This window comes from Hibiscus syriacus, unplaced genomic scaffold (genome assembly GCF_006381635.1).
Source record: "Hibiscus syriacus cultivar Baekdansim isolate YM2019G1 unplaced genomic scaffold, ASM638163v2 tig00005377_pilon, whole genome shotgun sequence".
Classification (NCBI taxonomy): domain Eukaryota; kingdom Viridiplantae; phylum Streptophyta; class Magnoliopsida; order Malvales; family Malvaceae; genus Hibiscus; species Hibiscus syriacus.
In genome coordinates this window covers 2,234,917-2,242,957 of record NW_024062054.1, presented here as the reverse complement: position 1 = coordinate 2,242,957, position 8,041 = coordinate 2,234,917, and the positions used below count along the sequence as shown (strand labels likewise).

Below are 8,041 nucleotides of genomic sequence, written 5' to 3'. Positions count from 1 at the left end.
ATTTCTATGACACCTTGATTTCAATTAACATTGATTAATTTTTAGGGACCAATTTGTAAGTTCATGAAGTTCTAGGATAGTTTATAAATCCCAAAAGTTTAAGGACTTGTCCCAAAATTTTACCATCATTGGTCTACACAAATAAAGAGGATTAGGTGAAAATGCAACTGTGGGGCTTTGAACCCACATGTTACAAAAAGCATTGCCATTAAACTAGGGCACTATTTTTGTATTTTTTTAAGCATAATATATTTTGAAGATTCTCAAATGGGATTTTTAAATCTCCAATTCCCTTTTCCAATTAGAATGAAATCCCTTAATCCCATATTTCCCCATCATCGTCGTTACTCCCCCCGAATCGCGTCATCCATTCACTGTGCTCGTCACTACCACTACCAAAGTGATTGGTGACCTCCCGCGATCAAAACCAAATCAACCACTTATCGTGAAGGCCCACAATTCTTCTTTATATGAGCATCAAACCTTCTTCAAAAACCTAAAGCTCCCCTATCGAGAGCCACACAGTGCCACCACCGTGTTCTCCATGCAATTCCGATCAAAACCTAGGTGGTTGGGTCCCTTATCGTTACTCCGTTGCTGCCCCTCCATATTTACATCGTGGGTAAACCTCGATCACCATTTTTTATTATTTCTTCTCAGTTTTGGTTGGTTTTTGCGTAGATATAGGCTAGTTGTGGTAATAAGATACCCAGGGTGTAATCGAATTGTCTTCGGTCATTTCGACTATAGCACACGCTCCACACGCCATCCCTATATGTGGGGGTTGTTTTTCAGCTGAATGTGTTTCTAAAATGGCTTGAGCTAAGCCGATTAACCCTAGCCGAGCTGATAAACCGAGCTGAGATGAACCACGTTGATCGATCCAAGTCGAGTTGATCGAGTCGAATAGTGTTGATCGTTGATCGAGTCATTAACCATTAACTGATAGTTGGTCGATGTTAATTAGGTGTTGCTAACCATTAATTTTTATCAGAACCCCTAATTGTAATTTTTTTTATATTCTCAGTCTGTTTTGTGGTCCATTTAAGTGTTTTTCTCTCGATTCGATCAAATTTTCCTGTTTAAGAACTGTTTTTGATTCATTTTGTTTTGATAAGTATATGAGGTACTATTCAACGTCAAGTCCAAGACTGAGAGTGATCGAATGGAGTTGAAATGATCGACTGATGTAGCTAAAAAATCAAGGTAATATCTACGACCTTTTGTATGCTTTATGAAACTCATTCATAATTGGTAATTTCAAGAAAGAAAATGATTGGTTATGTGAGTATCGATGATTATTCTGAAACTAGTACTGAATTCGGTAAAAAGTTAGTAATTGAATAATACTCAGATGAATCGCATATGAAATTGAAAGATCGATAAGAAATAAATTAAAGCTCAATGATTAATTAGTAAATCAATTCAACCTAGGATCCGTAAATTTTGATTATTTTTGTTCAAGGTTAAATGCCGAAAACACTTGGATGAGAAATTATGAAAATACCCTTATGATGTAAAAAGACAAGGATTGTCCTTGAAAGTGGAAGTAACCCAGAAAAGACCTACTTGATCCGATAAATCCACTAATACACTTGTTAAATGTTTGTTTTGTTTAGAAAAATTTTGATAACTAATTTTTGACCTCCAAGATGTCAAAGGACTTAGAATTTCGATTTTTGAATAAACACCTGAAGACCAATTTTCCAAAACTAATGTATATGACGAAATTGAACAAATTGACTGAAATACCATTGAAATTAAAAAAAACCTAGATATCCCTTGACAATGAAAATGGCCTAGGAATTCATTCTTGACTTGATAAAACTACGAATTCATCAGTTAAATTCATGATTTGATTTAAAAACCCTGATAATCAATTTCTAACCTTCGAGATCGCAACATACATGGATATTCTGATTTCTAAATAAATATATAAAGATCAATTTGTCAGAAGCACATTGTATGGCTGAATTGATTGAAATGGCCAAATTACTATAGAATTATGAAACAACTAGAATAACTTTTAATATTGAAATGACATTAATAACCTCATGATCTGGATTAATGAAATGACTGTGGATAAGTTCTGAAAGTATCGGTGAAGCTTTAAATATTGTAACGCCCCTAAGAATTTTTAGAGTGCAACCTAAGTATGTTGGAAATCCCAGTTACTATTATAATACTAGGAAGGAATATCATCTGAATGCATGTATGTCTCCTCAAGATCAGTTCAATGATGATTCTAAAGGTGATTAGTTCAACTAATACACTCAGTATTAGGAAGCAAATAATTGTGAAGTATAGCAGTTTGAATGATTGGTAAGTATCGCAATGTTGAGGTTTATTCATTCAATCTGCTCAAAATTCTGATAATTCAATATAAATCTTAGATACTTTATATCATCATTTTACTGTTATTGGATTAAGTTGCTAAGAATTCTTCAGGAATCTAAATGTCCAAAATGCCATTATAGCCTGAATGATTAAATCACTCGTGTTATATCTGAACCTTAAATAATTATGATGTAAAAGTTCTTAAATACCTTTCAGATGCACCTAAATCTTATATGGTCCTAAAATATCAATTTTCTAAATGTCATACAAGACCCATTAGTAATCGAACTATTTTAATAGGGACCTCGTTCCTGAAATCCGATCAATTTACAAAAGTATCATGTTTTCCAATCCTGATAACTACTAAGTGCCTCTATAAAATAATTGGATCCTCTAGTGTGTTCCCTATGCACATGGTACTCCATTAGGTTGGCTCTTAAGCCCAATGGACCTATAGTAAGTCCTTATGGATGCAGTTTGGATAAACTGCATATCGATGTTTGATTAGAGAGCATGATCACTAATCTCTGCTTTTTAATATAAAAACATATGGCTCTTGATCTCTGATATTACTGTTATTGTTTACTATCTGTATGATATGATTTTATTTGGAGTGTTGTCTAGGTAGGTTTATGGAGTTCTAAGGTTCAGCTCTGATCAAGCTGGTAATTCCTTACAACCTAAGGTGATCCTTGGATAGGCTTTTAGGCCCAAAGTACTCCTTTGTGTAGACTCTATTTCCCAAGGTATTCTCTTAGGTTAACTTCTACGTCCAATGGGCTTAGGGTAAGTTCTTATGGATGTATTTTTGGGGAACTACATATTGGTCTTCAGGTAGAGGGTATTACTGTGATTTTTAAAAATCTATTTTCTGGTTTTGTTCGACTATATAACCTCTAAATATTAAACCAAGTTATATTTTTAATACAAATTATTATAATAGTATATATGACACATCAAATAATTATATATATGAAATATTTTTAAATAATTTTTTAAAATAATAATAGTTCGAACATGAAAGTTACATTATTAAATTTTCCATTTCAAAAATCCTACATAAATATTAAGAAAATAGACAAAAAGGCTAATTACTTAGTACATCGACAAAATTAAATGTAGTCATAGTGAGAAGCGTCGTAATTATCAAATAATTAATCATTTTCTCGGATAATTATGCAAAGAATGTAGTATAGAGAAGAAGGTGTCGGTCCATAAGGATTCAGAAATTTCTAATATCAATATGAATTGATCTTTAGCCAAGAAATCTGTAAAATAAGAAAATAAAAAATAAGGGTTTATAATAATCAAGTAAACTAAATAAATAAAATGAAACTAAAGTTCAGGCAATAAAAAAATTAAGAAAAGTAAATTGTAAAGGAATAATTAAGATGACAAATAACATCTAGCTTCGCTTTACCTCAATCTGTCTCGATACTGAAATAGATTTTACTTCGGATACTTGTCAGTTACAGTCTACAAGGAACGACCCTTGTAACTTGGTCTTCTCTCTGGTGAACTAATTTCCAAACCCAATCATTGAAATCCAACCCTTGTTTGGATTAATATTGGCTATCGATATTAATTTTAATGTTGTTTAGGAACTGGAAAAGCATGTGCTCTGATTATGGTGTCTCAATGAGAATTGAACTTGATCTTGATTTCTCTTACCGAACTGTCGCTAAGTTTGTTCTTAGGGAATAGAATTTGCTATAAACCGACTCTCCTCTCCAACTGTAGATCACAACATTGATCAAGCCAATGTGCACTCCTTCAATTGATGATATTAAGATGTTTGAAGAAATTTTGATTGCCTCTCCTTGTCCACCAAAAATCAAGAAATAATCTAAAGATGTGAAGTGTTTTTACAATTCTCACGAGAATGGATAGAGTCTTCGCTTAGTCGTCAACTAAAGAAACTTTTAGCCAAGAATGGTAGAGATCATGCTTGGCGTGTAGAAAGAAAGAAGATGAAAAAGAAAAATCATTTTATTAAACTGAAAACCTAAAAACAAAAAAGAAGCCAAAACCAATTCTATACTGAATTCTAAACTTGTACATATGTCAAGCTTCACTCTGATGGGTATTTATAGCTTGAGAAAACCTAAAGAAAATAAATTACTAACTCTTAAGAGTATTCAAACTCATAATTCTAACAAACTAAAAAAATCCTAATTAATAAATATTAAAAATATTAAATAATAAGAAACTAATAATTTTATGCAAACTAAATTCCTAATAAATAATATAATATCAAATTTTTAAATTCAATTACAGTTTTTAATTCCTAATGAATTATAGTTAGCGTTGATATCCTCCTTTTTAGGGTTCACTTAATACCATCACAAATTGTAACAAAACTCAATACCTCACAAGGGTTCACTTAATATTGTTCAAAGTTTTTAGGGTAAAAGAAACCGCTCAAAGACGAGATTAATAAAGACATTACTATAGGCTTGTACGAAAATCATGTCTCCACCACTCATTCGAACAAGATATATTTAATCAAAGGGTATTTTAATAAGGATGTAACGGGGCTTAGTTTGGGTAGGGATAAGGCCAAAAAATTGGGTTCAAAAGTCGAGATAAGAGATGTCGAATATATGTGTTCAAGCCACAAATTCAATATAGTAAACACATCAGAAGAAACATAATCAAACACTTACTTTTTTTTCAATTTCCTTGCTATTTTTCAGCTCCCTTTTTTCGTCGCTTTGTTCGATATATATATATTCAATGCTTTATCTTTCTTCTCTTGATTTTTTGTTTGTGAAACAAATCTATATCATGTCTCGATAAGGGTAACAAGATAGGGTGAAAATAAAATTGAAAGGTTTTGGGTTTTATAATGTGTTAAAAATAAAGAAAAGTTTAAAGGCTCAAATTTGGTTCACTAGTGGATATAAATAAATGGGTAGGCCATTTGCGTAGTAGAGAAGTGGTTTAATCATAAGTTCCTTAATCATCTTAAAGCATCAAATTTCAACATGTGGTCTTGATATACATTTAATCACAAGTTCTAGAATATCAAGATTAATCCATCACACTCAATCAAACAAATAATTAAGAATAACAGGGTATGCTCGTTTAGGTTCAAATCTCACAACAAGGGTAATGTGTATCGAGTCAAGAAACCTATCAACTAAAGAATTCATGGAACATCAAGAGAAAAAATTTAATGAAAAATACTAATCATACACCCTAAATCTGATAAAAGTGTGATCATAAACTTATAAGGTAATCAATTAGACAAAGCAAAATTCAAAATTAATAACAAGAGATATCAACAAACCAATCAAGGCAACTCAATTTCAAGTATCTAAACAAGCAAGAGATAATTCGATGCAAGTATTCTCTACCCCCCACTTAAAGCATATTGCCCCAATATATAAAATTAAAGCATAGGAGAAGGAATAGAGATAATGCCTATGTTTAGTGATGGCCTTGGTCACGACCTCGGCGAGATGTAGCCAAGCGGAGATAGGAGAGAATCTCATCAAGAGTTGACTCAAGGGAATGCAGATGAGCATACATCTCGTTGAGTTGATGTTGTATGTTCGTCCACGGATCATCTGCCAGTGCCAGTGGTGGTGTTTGTCTTTAGAGAAAGACACGTTCGCTTCGAGGTGCTGTGGTGTCATGAGGTACAATGAAAGGTGCATTAGGTGTGCTAGCAAGTAATCCTATTGTCTCCAAGCATCGCAAATCTAAACCATCCATAGAAAAAGCATAAGTAAATTGTTCAATGGTAAAAAATATGAGAAAAGTCTAGATGTGAGATGAATTATGTAAAGGTCGAGAATCAATTATTTATTATAGACCACAACGCTCTCGAAAGCTCGTACGAACCAAAATCCTAGGTTAACTTTTATGTCGGTAAACATGAACCAAAGAAAGAATACTTCACTTTACTCAAACTAGGTGTATTGTCATTATTCCCTGAGTAGTTGAACGCGAGAAACATGTATATGTATTGAAGTGCAGAGTCGTAGATATACCATCCTTTCATCATTTGTGCGTTGAAGGATTGTCTTGGTGAACAAGTCAACATGGAGTAGGCATAATCGGTGTTAATATCCTATGGAATCTCAAGTAAAGATGTCAGATGGTTGTGATCTATGACATCTATCATGAACCTCATGGAAAAATTAATTCAGAAATTTACATCCTGAAGTATTGTCCTAACAAGCGATAAAATAACATCCGGACAATTTATACTAACAACTCGATATGGAAAAAAGTTAAATGTGGTGTAAAATTCAAGAACCAATTCATAGTATGTTCCACATTTAATTTCAAGATATAAAGTACAACCAATAGCATTAAAGTAATGTGTAACGGAATGTCTCATATGCAAAGTATCTAAAGTACGAGTAGGAATGTACTTACAAGCTTGAAAGTTTTAACTCTGGATGTTGTTGAATCGGATTTGTTCATCGTCATTAAATTTAAAGTAACATCGCAACTCTTCTTCAGATGGAATGGTGAGGTAATGTGATGATGATGATGCCTGTGAGGGTGTATTTTCTCAAGAATTTTTAAGTATGGCATTATTGTGAGGCTAGGAAGATTGAACGGAGTTAGAAGTGCTTGGTTCAAGATTAAATTCCATAGCGGTAGATCTTTGACTTTTAGTTTTCACTATCTTGAAATTTTGCAGTAGATAATAAATATGAAAATAAGAAAGAAAATATCGTGAAATACTAACCGGTGACACGAGTGATAATTGATGAAAAGTGGTGACACAATTGGAAACAATGATAATGCTTGATTACACTTAGAAACGAGATCAATTAGGGTAACATAAAACTAGCCTTGCTTGATGTTCAGGAAACGACCAAGAAAACCAAGTTCCTTTAGTAATGTTAAGGGTGTCAAATGTATAGAATCAGTCTGGATATCTTTAGGTAGTGCGCAAGACACTTTAAGCTGACTAACTAGGGCCAAGGCCCTACACTCGCAAGGGGTGGTTTAGTCGAGGATGTTAACTGATGCATAGTTCCATGAAATCACCCTCAATAGACTAGATGGGTGTGTGAGCTCCAAGATGCAGAACCCTCAGCCGCACCATAATGTCTACCATAGAGTAGACAGTGAGTATACAAGTATACTCACCAAAGCAGAAAACTTGATAGCTTGAGCATTTTAGTGATACACTTTTAGTATGATCTAGTTGTTAGTGTGGCACTGAGCTATTTAGCTCAGCATTTGGAATTTGTTTCCTTACGCAGATTAGGTGAGCATACGAGGAGCCTTCAAGTGACCAAGGTTCAGACCAGTGCAGAGTACATCTTAAATTTTGTAGGGCATGTATATTTATAGACCCATTTGTATTGAGTCGTAACTTTATTGTAAAGTGGTTTATTTATTTTAAATGTATATATTTATTTTAGGAGCTCTCCAATGTGAAGTTTCAAATATATTTTATGGATGGTTTTCTTATGAAAATTGTAACACTCATTCCCCGTATACGCCCCGTACACGAGTCATAGATGTCACATGACTTTTAAAACATTTTCGTACTTGAAAACCAGTAAGCTTTTGTTTTTTTAAAAAAACAATTTAATATAATAATATTATAAACGTTCACTGACTACTTGTATATAAAATAGTCTTCAAGTTCGAACATAATATAATATTACAACCCATTTGTCAAATACATACCAGAGCATCATCATATAACTAATACATGCCAATTAGTAAT

General features: G+C 33.0%; 1 long non-coding RNA gene across 1 annotated transcript; it reads left to right on the top strand.

Annotated features, from left to right (window-relative positions):
* Positions 1–296: 296 nt before the first annotated feature.
* Positions 297–7,725, top strand: LOC120199144. Its single transcript, XR_005523427.1, has 3 exons — positions 297–622; positions 1,119–1,206; positions 7,569–7,725. It is a non-coding gene; the product is annotated as an uncharacterized LOC120199144 (long non-coding RNA).
* The last annotated feature ends 316 nt before the right edge of the window (positions 7,726–8,041 follow it).